At 43.5% G+C, this 13,339-nt stretch overlaps 1 long non-coding RNA gene across 5 annotated transcripts; it reads left to right on the forward strand.

Moving 5' to 3' along the window:
• Window positions 1-7,262: 7,262 nt before the first annotated feature.
• Window positions 7,263-11,059, forward strand: LOC119301207. Of its 5 annotated transcripts, none has more exons than XR_005146963.1 (6): window positions 7,263-7,768; window positions 8,034-8,242; window positions 8,806-8,893; window positions 9,107-9,155; window positions 10,222-10,655; window positions 10,858-11,059. It is a non-coding gene; the product is annotated as an uncharacterized LOC119301207 (long non-coding RNA). The 5 variants fall into 5 exon arrangements; XR_005146964.1 differs by having other exon boundaries at window positions 8,034-8,231; XR_005146961.1 differs by having other exon boundaries at window positions 8,806-9,155.
• The last annotated feature ends 2,280 nt before the right edge of the window (window positions 11,060-13,339 follow it).

Raw genomic sequence — 13,339 nt, forward strand, 5'->3', positions numbered from 1 at the left:
GGGAAGGGAGGGGGCGGAGCGCCGGCGGGGTGGGAGGGGGCGGCGCGCTGGAGGAGGAGTTGGGGATCGGGAGGGAGGTGGTGGGTTCGGTCGCCGTCGCTCCTATATAGGGCCGAAAGGTAACAGAATATTATTTTGTTACTAGTAACAGAATAGCCCTATATATATATATATATATATATATATATATGGTGGGTCTATTATGATAACACCCCTTAAGAGTCTTATTATGATAACACCTGTCTTATTCTGATAAAAAAAGAACTACACGAGTGCGGCGAACCGAACTGCATGGTGACACACAACCCACCTCCTCTCCCACCTTCTTCCTCCTACGGTTGCCAGAGCCCCGCATCGCCCTGCCTTCTTCTGCACGCCGCCGCGCCGACGGAACCGGCTCCTCTACCGTGCCGCTGGGCACGGCAGAGTGCCGTGCCTTCTCATACGCCCAGCCTGTGCATTGATATGGGCCAGAAGGGCCTCACTCCTGGCCGAAAATCCATCTTAACAGCCCAGCCGTTCATCTGATGCATCACAGTTTCCTCAAAAAAAAAACATGATGCATCACAGGGCTACACAGGCCAACTAATTAACTATTTCCATACAGTCATTTTTTTAATTATTTCCCGGCCCTAAAAACTACTCCCTCCGTCCCATAATATAAAAACGTTTTTGATATTATACTAGTGTAAAAAATGTTCTTATATTTTGAGACGGAGGAAGTAGTTAACTATTTCCCAACCCCTAACAAACTATTTTCTCTATAAAATACTAAGAGCAACTCCAACAGGGCGACCCATTTCGACCGTCCATGTCCGTTTGGGTCGCCGCGGACAAAAACGCCGGCCCAACACGCCGACCCAAATTCAAAATGTGCCTGCTTCGTGTCCACGCGGATGCATTTCAGGCCCCAAGACACGTCGCGCGTCTCCTCGGTGTCCGCCGCGGTACCACACGTTGGTCGGCCAACCACCGCACTCCGTCATATTTAACGCGTCCACCTACCGCGTGCGGGCCCACGCGTCAGCGACTAGAAGCTACATGGGTCGTCCTTTTTAAATCTAGCGTGGGGGGGCACATCCACTTCCGCTTCTGCTGCCCATCCATATTTAGTTGCACGCTCCCTCACCGGCGACATAGCAAACCCTACCCATGGGCTTCTTCGGCGGCCCCGGCAAGAACAAGGGGAAGCTCACCCCTGACAGTTCCTACTCCGTCGTCGCCAGCGCCTGCCCGCCCTGCCAGGCAACGGCTGCACATTCTGGTGCACCAGGCGCGATGGCACTGCCAGTACAGGCAGCTGCTGTCGTAACTGGATGTGACCGTACCGCACGACTGTCATCTGGATCCGCATCGGATCTCGGTGCCGCGGTCGCAGCGGGCACATGCGGCGGAGATGCACAGGCGGCGGGATCTACTCATGTCGGAGCAGCGTCAGATACCGGAGGAGCAACGGCGCTGCAGCATCCAACACCACGACACCAACCCCCGCCGCCCCCAGTCGTCAAGCAGGAGGAGGAGGCTGCCTACCAGGCGGTGTTTGCGGCAGCCATGCAGACCTCCATTGAGGAGGAGCGACGCAAGGCGGAGGCGGACTACCAGCCGCAGCTGGCGGAGGCCCTCGCCCTCTCTGCCGCAAGTAGCATGAAAAAAACAAAAAAAATCCACCAAAAATATAAACGTACCAATAAAGCTGATAAAACAATAACAAATAAAAATAGAAACTTTATCACATGTCTGTGTGTGTGTATATATATATATATATATATATATATATTAGAAACTTTAACACATGTCTGCTTGAACATGTTGGCTAAAAGAAAAAAAATGAAACGGAACGATACCAATACCAATAAAATCATTTTTTTAGTATGAGTTCATTTCCATTTTAGAATGTTGCTCATATGTATTAATTAATACTCCATCCGTTTCTATATATTAGTCTTTTCAAGATTTTAATATGAACTATATACGGATATATATAGACATATTTTAGAGTATAAATTCACTTATTTTGCTTCGTATGTAGTTCATATTGAAATGTTTAAAAAAGACTTATATTTAGGAACGGAGGGAGTAGGTAATTAGTCTTTTGAGACAATAACAGTAAATTAGTATTTCATAGGAGAAATAGTTTTTTTTTAGACAAGGGAAATAGTTTTCTTAAGAGTTGGGAAGTACGTAGTTAATTAGTTTTTTAGCAAAAAAGAAAATAGTTAATTGTTGACCTGTGCTGCCGCGTGATGCATTAGGAGGCCTTTCTGGCCCATATGTGCACCCTCTTGCGTAAGAAGGCACGGCACGGTAGAGGAGCCGGTTCCCGCGCCGACCGCCCAACGCAGCCTCGATCCGCCGAGCCACCTCCGCCTTGCCCTGAAGCCGCCGCTGCTGCCGCCAGGGCCCCGCCCCACCCCGGAGGCCCTTGAATCTCCGTGCCAACCGCCGCCCTCCCCGGCATCCCTCGCCACAGGATCGGCCACCCCCAACCTCCCTCGCCGCCAGATCGGGCCGCCCCGGCCTCCCTTGCGCCGGATACGGTCGTCCCCGGCCTCCCTCGCTGCCGGATCGGGCTGCCCCGACCTCTGTTTGCCGTCCCCGCGGCCTACTGAGGTCACCGTGGCCCTCTCCTCCCCAGATCCGGCGAGCCTCCCATGGCCCTCTCCTCCCCATACCCCGCCGCAACTGGCCAGCTTCCTTCCTCCCATGTCTCGCCGGTGCTACATCATACGGCGCGGATCCGGTTGCACCGCCCCAGGCGCCCTGGCGCATCCCATGGCCATGGCGGGATCCCCACTGCCGGCGTGCGCCTTCCCACCAGCCGCCCTGATGGCCGCCTCCCCCCGTCCTCTTCTGCTCCATTGCCAAACACCACCGCAGGTACGAATGAGGTCAATCGGCGGCGAGGTTCAGGCAAGTTTTCCCTGTAATTCCAGCGAGCAGTTCGGCTAGCGCGGCCATGCGGTTCGGCCAGCCCATGGCTTCAGTTCGTCGGTGCGCTGCCGCGGGTGGGGTCATCCTCTCCTACTCCGGCCGAGATCCATGGCCACTGAGCCCCCTTCCTTCGCTCCCATGTATGTGCAACAGTTGAGCACCCACCAACCCCAATATGTGTGTCCTCCATTGCTCTGTCCTCGCCGACATGTTCCCACGAACAGGGAGTTAGCTTAGTCGTTTATTGTCGTCCTCTTCTGTTATTGCCACTGAACCTCCACGAGTAGGAGTTCAGTTAACTCCGTAGTTCTATTTTTGTTTAACTTGTGCCATGCAGTTCGCTATGTAAAATTGCAGTGAATTTTTTGTACTTTTATTTCTGCTCATTTTACAGAGATGTTCTAATTTGTTGCAGATTTTGGTTGCAAGTGTAAAGAGAAAAAAGTGATTCAGTGTGGTACATGATGATATGTAGTTTTAGCACCGCGGTCACGCAGGCCACGGAGTGTGCGTCACCATCCGTGGGCGTGTGCAGTGCGGCGCGTGGGTGCTTGCAGTACGCCCGCCTATTCAACTGATTTTTTTGATCTAGCTAGTGTTGATTTTGTGTGTATGTATGTGTGTGGCTGTGTAAAACAAATGGGTGAATGTATTATCTCCATGAGCATCATCAGCGGCCATAGACAGTGGCGCAAAACATAAAGTGTGCATGTAGTTTGGTTAGCTTGTTCTTGCAGTACTTTTTTTTTGTGAGGTTCACTTGTTCTTTAAATTATTCAGCGAATGTTGGTGTGAGGTAAAATTATTATGGTGGAAAAATGTAATTTTAAATGCAGTCCACTCGCCTCATTCATGCAGCTCACTAACATTGACCATGTAGTCTAGATCAAATTACAAAAAAGGAAAGTTAACAAGCCACAAAATAATTACGGAGTTCAATTTGCTACATGTCGCGGTTTACTTGCCCTCATCCATGCAGTCCACTCTCGTTCATAAAAGAAGTTGGAAAAGGGACAACAAAAACCTATGTGGTTCACTTTCCGTAGTGTCGCGGGTCATTTACTCCCAAAACTCCGTCATTTACTCCCAAAACTCCCAAAAACTCGTCTAAGATCATGAAGTTCGCTTGACTGTCTCATGCAATTCGGTTTTCGTCCAATGTAATGCGGCTTTCTGTCGGATGAATATCATGAAGTTCGCTTGACTGTCTGATGCAGTGCGGTTTTCGTCCGATGCAGTGCGGTTTTCTGTTGGGGGAAGTTCACTCGTTGATTTGGGTATCGCGAAAAACAGAGTGTCCGCATTTCGGTAAATTTGAAATTCCTCTTAATCCGTAAAGAATTACAGAGAGTGTTCTACATGAAAAAGTTGCGTCTCGTCGATATCTTTCCAACAGCGTATGATTTGAATTATTCTGACCAGCCGTTCGTAAAAATTTCGCGAAAAAACAGCCGCTGCCTCTCGAAGTCAGCCGCACGATTTTCAAAATTAACTAAAATCCGTAAGGAATCTCAAAACCATTTCAACATATGAAAGTTGCGCCTTGTCCGTAGCTTTCCAACGGCGTATCATATGTCTCGTTTCGACAAACGGTTAGAAAACTCGAGCAAAAACAGTACCGAAAATTTCAAAAAATTTAAAAAACAGAGTTCCGCGATTTAGTAAATTTGAGACTGCTCTTAAACCGTAATGAATTAGAGAAAGATTTATATATGAAAAAGATGCGCCTCGATGATATCTATCCAACGGCGTGTCATTTGCTTCATTCCAACAAGCGGTTTAGAAAAAAACACGAAAAAACGCTCGCTGGCACTCGTCATCCGCCGCACTATTTTCAAAACTGCTCTTAAACCGTGTGGAATCTCGAAAAATGTTTAACATGTCGAAGTTGCGCCTAATCCATAGCTTTTCAATGGTATATTACACGCCTCATTCTGATAAACGGTTAAAAAATTAGAGCGAAAACAGTACCGAAAAAATAACTCGTGCAGTTTTTTCCGACGAGAAGTTCACTAATCTCTATTGCAGTGCTCGTCGTCAAAATGATGCAGTGCACTTCTGTTGAGCGTGCAGTGACGAAGTGATGTGCAGAATAGTTATTCTGCTAATATTAGCAGAATAGATCATTTGTATATATATATATATATATATATATATATATATATATATAGAGAGAGAGAGAGAGAGAGAGAGAAAAATGGGTTGGTACACCTAGGAGTATATACTCCTAGGCCACGTGTAGCCTTTTATTCCCACCGATGTGTTTTGACTCTCACTAACAAAACCCGTTTAGCGCTTAATTTGTTAGTTAGTTATTTAAATATATATGGTACTGTCGCAAGAAGAGGAGAGATCACATAGCGTTTGAAAAGTAGTTCCATATTAATAGGGATAAGCCACGTGCAATTGTTGGCTGCATATTAGGATATTTGTTTCTTCTTCTTCCATTAAAGCATTCACGTTACAAACAAGGCTTGATGAGCACATTGATCTGGACTGGGAGACAAGAAGTGACCGGCGGCGGCTCGACAGGGGAGACAGGATGCAGCTGGCGACGACTCGACGCGTGGCAGTTAGAAGATGGAGGCGGATGCATCTGGCGGCCATTCGCCGATGGAGACAAGAAGCCGCCGAGGTATGGACCTGGATCATGATGCACGATGGAGCGCCTCGCATGCATGTTATTCATATCGGCCTGTATCATGGCAAGGTATGGCATGTCTGACGATTAATTCCTACACGTGCATGCATAATGTGATTACTTGCATCCCTTGTACTACCTCCGTCTCAGTTTACAAGTCCTACGCGTATACCTAAGTTGCCAATTTGATCACCCTAATATAAACTATGTAACATAAAAATTATATCTTTTGAAAATAGAACATCTGAAGTTTATATTGATATATTTTTTGTAATATATGACTTGTATTAAGTTGGTCAAATTGACGATCTAGGGGTACGCGCACGCCCTGTAAACCGAGAGAGAGGGAGTAGTACTAATTAATTTATACTATTTGTGATGGATCCAGATGACGTCCGCTCCAGTGCTCCACATGACTACGTTGAAGCTTCAGCTCATCTGAACCAGATTGGCGAGTCATCTTCACAGGCCAACGTGAAACTCTAATCAAGATCGACAGATGCTACCCAAAAGACTTATGATTCAAGACACTCCGCAGTCTACGCCACCGTGGAACTCCGGCCAAGATTGATCGATGTCGCATGTGATACACATACATAGCTTTAAGTGTTGTATTTGAGTGGGAAAATGGCAGCATTCATAATGAATTATACTTTTTTATTTTGTTCTACTTCTTTTAGAATTAAATTGTACTTGTTTTTAGGTTACTATGTACACTCCATCGGTAAAATAGTGTATATACCTCATCTAAAAGATATGGTATATACTCCATTGTAATGAATATACTCATCATAAATTTGTATGTACTCATCAGAGAAAATAAGGCATACACTGCATTGAAAAGATGTGGTATATATTCCAACAAAAAAATTTGTATGTACTCCATGGCAAAAAAATATACCCATGACCAAAAAATGATATATACTCCATCACAAAATATATGGTACATACTCCAACCCACAATATATGGTATATCCATCACAAGTTCACAAGGAAGTGGTATATACTTCATCCCAAAAATGTGGTATATGTGTGCTCCCTCAAGAAATAGTATATACTTCATAAAAATTAGTATATATGTATGACATACTATATGAAATAAACAATGCATGCAAGCTCAGCAAATTCGTATACTTCGAACGTACTTATACTACTTCCTTTCAAGTCGAAGATATATTCTTCTATGGACTATATGAATGGCTTCTGAAGAAAACTTGGAGTATATGAATGGAACACACGTGTAGATAAAGGTAGCTGGGTTTTTTTTCGTGAAAAAGGGTATCTGGTTTTTGATCCCTTAATTCTAGGATGAAGCACATGCATGCACGCTCGAAGAAAGTAGTTCCGTGGACCCTAAAAAATTGGCTACAGTTAATTTCTACCAATCGGCCGGTGTGCTACTTATCCACGGGAATATCCAATTTAAAAAACTGTTAATAGGTGGGAGTATGTACACCTGGGAGTATAAAAGAGGTGTCCTACATCTCTACTATTAAAGCAGAATCGAACGTCGTGATGGTTCGACCTCCTCCTTACCTTCTCCCATCGAGAGATCCCGCGCAGAAAAAAATCGCTAGGAAAGAATCCACGTTCAACCCACTTTTTTCCGGTACGATAAAAAAGAAAAGGAAAACAACCTCCGTAAGAAAAGCACCCACGAGGCCATGACTAGGCACAGACATCCCCTGCCCCGAACTCTCTTCCCCAAACTACCCATCCCATCTCTCGCGAGAAAAATTCCCTACCGCCGTCCAGATCGGAGATCACCTCGGCCTCCTCCACCACGCGCCCGCTTCCTCCCATGGTCGTGTCCTCCCGACCCACCCTCCTCTTCGCTCACCACGCCGGCACAGGCGGTCACGCGGGCGTCCATTGATCTGCAACTGTCACCGCCTTCATAACGCTCAAGCGCCGCCCACGGATAGACGATGGCTTCAGCCGTGTCAACGAGGTCGAGGAGTCCCTTGACCTAGCCCTTGCCCTCACCTTCGTCGGAGGCCTCGCCCATCTCGATGGGGCCGATTACTTATCTCTCGGGGATGCCCTGCCCTCCCCTGGCGTGCTGGGGACCGATGATGCCCTGCCTTCCCCTGGCGTGCTGGGGATCTGGTGGCGCCCGTCGAACATCGAGAGGTGGCACAGCCCCGCCACACACTTGTTCCTCCTCCTCAGGATCCTCAATTCCTCATCTAAAAGGTTTTGCCTGCGTGCGTGTGCCTCTGGTTTCATTCCTGAATTAATCTTATCTTGAAGTGTGGTTATTGTGCATGTCTGTTTGTGTTCTCAAGGCATTCAACCTCTGCTTTAGCTTCTTGTGCAAGTTTATGTGGATGGAACTACCACCATATCCACCCATCCTTTTGGTTTGGTCTTGTGATGCTGACGCACATTGTCTTTCATGTTCCTACTATCTGCCTTTCAGTTTTGACTTGTGATGCTGACGCACATTTTCTTTCTACAGCTGTGATATTTCCCTCCTTCATGGATGTATGGAACTGCGTGAATGGGACAGCGAAGCCACTGTCATGAAACTTGCAGAATGATGATAGAGATATCGAAAGATTTTCTAAAATGAGGTGTGAAATAAAAGGCAAATGTGAAGCTCTTGCATCAATCCTCAGACTGATTCCTGCAAATTTTCCTACAGAACTACAACATGGTAGTCTTGAAGTAAATACCATTTCTTTTATTTTCTATGTGTTGTTAGCACAATAGATAGTTAATATTGTTTTTCCTCTCAAGTTCAAGATGAAGACGACCAGTTGAGAAAACAGTTTGGTGAGATAGAGTGGCAGGTTTGCTAGAATCACTGTAGCTGCTTCTGCCGCAAACTTACGTTCATGCCTGTGACATCTTCTGGGATCTTTGTTTTAGGAAACTATTTTGTTTACACCTTCCTATTGGCATGTCTATGGCAGCAGTGAAACTTAAACGAACACTTCTAGGCTAGATATTATTAATGTGTACATATATTGGTCCTTTACATGGATCTTGCCATCTTTATTTGCCAGTCATTTCAACTATTTGACAAACTTGAAGGCAAGCTCAAGGAAATGCATCATTACCTTTTAGTATTATTTTTGAGTTGTTGGAATCAATCTGGAAAACATCTTCCTATTGTAGATACAATATTTGCTGGTTTGTAGTCTGATACTCTGTTTGACATTACAAATTACGGAAATACTTAGATTATGCTTATGCCACTGTGCTGATAGAGATTGGCTACTTAATAGTATGGAGATGACAAGATCGAAAAGGACGGTGATATAAGGAAAGCGGGGAGTGGAGGAGGAAGAAAGTTGGGATGCCAATTATAAATAGGTTAATACTTCAAATCTTTATGCACTGAGGTATTCTTTGTGTTAGAAATAATTGTTTAAAAGGCTCATGATTTTGGCGAAACTGTATGATGTATGTGTGTTCCTTCACATGGACAAATATGAAAGGGTACCCATTATGAAATCATAGACCAGTGATGTATCATTTCTTTGTCTTTCTTATTGCAAATATGGCTCACATGGCCGCGCTCTGCAGAATATAGAGTTTGATGATGATGATGATTGGAACCAAGAGGAGGAAGCAAGTGAGTTTCATTTGATTTTCTATTCATGAGGTTACGGTAACAAGATATGTAAAGTCTGGATTGGTTTACTTATCACTTGTATGTTCCATACTTGCAGTTTTTCAGTACTTTCGTCTTGTTGCCTCTCAGTGTATCACTAAATAATCAGTGTTTTTGGGTACTTGCTTGTTGTTGCCTTTCAGTGTATCACTAAATAATCAGTTGACCGGTGTTGGCAATGTTGCATCGATCCTATTTATTTCTGGTTATGTATGCCTCCCAAGCTACAACTTATACCCAAAATTATTAGCATACAAATTGGTATTAGTTGTGGGAGACTCGGCCATGCCGACAATGCCTCCAATGTGGTGGCGGTCATGGTGGACGCCACCATGTGAGCTTCAGCTCATCGTGGTGTAGACGGAGCGATTTCCTTCGCTGTTGAAGTCCGGGAAGATTTTTATGTGAATGCAATCATGTTTTGCTAGGTCCCTAGCATTATTAATTTTATTTTTCTGCCAATAACAACCAAGTAATGTGTGCATGTCCACGTCTTGGAGTAATTCTCGGTTAGTTAGATCTGATCGTTGTATGTGCTTCGTGGGATGCCACGAATCCAGTGCAAGCAGCGTTAATGTCGTTGGGTTCAGGTGGACATGGGATGGTTCATTTGATATACCTACTCACTAGCTACTTTCTCTCTTTTTCAGTAGCACTTGACCATATAAATAAGAGAAATAAACCAGAAAACGCTGCAAGATTTTTACGCAATGCAAATTACTTGTCTGCGTGCTCGCGCGTGTTTATACGTGCGCTTGTTCTTTTGTGTCCAAATACTTGTGTAGTGTTGTGAGAGAGATTCTGCAACTTCAGTTTTTGTCATGCAGTTCCTTAAAACGTATACATCTCTTGCATCCTTTAGATACATCATGTGTACAGGTATATGTACAGGGAGCAAGTGCCACATTGCTACATTTAATGCTTTGGTGTGCTCTCACGCTCCATGCCATTGTCCCACGCTCCAAACTGTAGATATTGACTATGATATGAAATTGTAATTGCTCATAATTTATATTTTTGACACAAGGCAGGAGCCAAGAACATCTGTGTGACATGGAAGCTCTTAACAATGGTTAGCGTATGGTTCGCAAGTTATTTCTCTGGTTCATCTCAAATTGAGCGTCTTGATACTTCATATGAATATTTGGTTGTAACAAATTGTTTTCCGCAAGTCACAATTTTTTGTATGCAAGAAATATGTATAAAATTCCTCAAAGCATTGTAGATAAGCAGCTTCATATGTCTGAGTGTCTGATATGCCTTTCTTTTTCAGTTTTTCCTGCCAGAAAGAAAGCAAGTGACCTATTTAATCTCAGAGATATGTCCCATTATCAGTTTTGAGGAGTCATTGTTCCAGTCACACAAAATGTTGACAGATGTATCATTTACAATGACCATTCAATTGTAATTTCAGTGCCATGTCATAAAATTTCAATTCACCAGTTCAGCCCCTTCCATAAGGTAGTTCTCTTTCTATGATCTGAAATCACAAAATCCATTGCTTGTGATTTAGTCGTCTATACCAGCATAGCAAATTAGCAATTGTAAATGATTGCCTATGGCGGTGAAGTTATGTGTTGCTACAAAATCTTTCTCTGCCAGTCTCAATGGGGCGAAAAAGTCATCAAGTTTATTCATTCATACAATTCTTTTTGCTTTGCAGATATTGGATCAACAGTTGGAAGTGAACCGTGCAATACATCACTCTAATATTAGTTATAATCGGCTGACCATGTAGGATGTACCGCTTGTGATGTATTACACTCCATATCTCCTTACAATTTGTAGCGTGAAATTTTTATTCCTCTCATTTGTCCATTTTTTTGTTCTATCTCTTAAACTGGTGAATAGGAAGTTATGTTGTTTCAGATGCTTACTGTGTGATGAAGTAGATGGTGTTCCGAAATCCAGCATCTGACACCTGGTTTTGGTCTCAAGACTGCAGTAAAACAACGGAACAAACATGGTTCGCTGCAAAATTTACTTAGGCTCTGTTTGGTATCTCTCCGCTCCGCGGAGCCGGGGAGCTGGGTTTTCGCTGCTCCGTTAAAATAAGCTGTAGGATGGTCCGCTCCGGGAGCGGAGTCAGAGGAGCGGAGAGAAACCAAGCAGGCTCTTAATACAACTATAGTTAGAAATTTAGGCAAGGAGCACGCCCATGATCTGAGGAGGAACATAGCTGATCTTCATTAGATCTACTTCAATTACTCAGAAAAACCGATTTTTTTTAAAAATAATGTTCTTCGCATTAGGTGCCTAGAGTTTTAAGTGCTTTGCACTAGCACCCTGTAGTCAGTCTTTCTTTATGTGCTATTCAGTCCAACAAGGAAAACAAAATGGTAGAGCGAAAGTAAATCTTCGGAACTGAAATCACATATTGCCATGCTCAACACATATTTCGGAAGTAGAATATTTCATTGTGTCCATATACTTTCTAAATCCGTGGCAACGCACGTGCATTCAGCTAGTATATATATATATACATATATATATATGTATATACATATATATATATATATACATATATATATATATATATACATATATATATATATAGGGAAAATAGATACTACCACCTAGTGGTAGTTACCTATATCCTCATTGCCGTCCATCTCATCTAGATACGTGCACTTGTTAGCGGGTTGTAGTTTCCCATATAAATTGGTTTAGTCAGCCTGATTAAAACCCACCGGATGTTTCCTATTTTTTGGGGATTTTGTGTTGTTACTATATAACTACCTCACCGTATGTTTTGCCGCTCGCTGGTGGCATCGCGTTCATTCAGGGATATACTATGGCTTCATGTATGATACGGGGTCACCAAAGGGAAACAAGGTACGCATGTTCATCTGTTCTTCTTTCTTCATGCAAATCCATGCATATTGCTTCTAATACGTGCACATATACTAATCTTTAATCCATCAATCTGCAGTTTGAACATTAGTCGTTGAAGATCGAACTAGTCGAGAACTACCTTGGCATTTTGGAGTTAGTGGTCGTCGTTAAATTTTTAATGGGATCACAGCGAGGCCGTGCCGGCGGCGGCAACCATGTCCGTGTATTGAGAACATCGCACCAACACGCGCCGCTGCCGGCGATGACGTCCACGCCGCTTTCACTCTGAGGCCACGCCGCCGCATCGGCGTCCGCATATATATAAGTCGTCCTTGCATGAGCGGCCATGCATTGTGATTAGACTACACTTCTGTCTAGATCAATTTGGATTTGGCCAAAAGCAAACTGAAAGGATACTAGGCAGGGGTGTATATACGGTCATTCATTGTAGGAGTACATGAGTCATCAGTTATGACCTATTTGTATTGTTGTACCCATCAATGCAATCTATGTATACTATATACTTTATTAATAAGAAATATATTCCATACTACGTTCTTTCTTCATATTCTCCGCCCTACTTTCTGCATATACTCTTGTTTGGATGAATATACTACTCAATAGTTTGGTTCAAAGAAAAGTGAATATGAATTTTCAGAAGTAAAAAATCATATACTCCTATTTCAAAAACACACGCACACACATACTCCATACTAAATTTTAGAAATATACTCCATACTACAACTGAGAGAAGTATGTACACTTCCCTAGATACTACAAAAAAGAAGTATACCACATACTCCTACATAATACTACCTTTGTAGGGGTAATACTTCATATGCTAAGATATTTCATGTAAAATATGTCAATACTCCATACTCCATACTTCATACTTCAATAATTACATGTTAATACTTCATACTACAAGTACACATGAGTGTACAAAATCTAGAAAAGATATAACGTTCTCATATTGCCTTTTTAAACTAAAACTAGTAGTTATCTGCTCCGACCGCCCCCCAAAAAAGTATCTACTATGACTACGAAACTGCCCTCCACCTAACAAGAATGGTCACCAAGTTTTTCAATGTATGGTCGCCAAGAATTGAGGGGGTAGTTAAACCAGCGCCACTAGCTTGCCGGATTATTTAATTAAAAAAACTGAATTAGTTGTTGCCTATTGGATTACTAGCACCCGTTAACCTTATCCATGGACCCGGTTAGCTTTATGCTACATTTGAGGGGAGAGGACACGTGGAGGGCAGCTAGCTAGGTGGTAACTACAAGCGGTGGTAGTATAAATTTGTCAT

This window comes from Triticum dicoccoides, chromosome 5A (genome assembly GCF_002162155.2).
Source record: "Triticum dicoccoides isolate Atlit2015 ecotype Zavitan chromosome 5A, WEW_v2.0, whole genome shotgun sequence".
In the NCBI taxonomy this organism is placed as follows: domain Eukaryota; kingdom Viridiplantae; phylum Streptophyta; class Magnoliopsida; order Poales; family Poaceae; genus Triticum; species Triticum dicoccoides.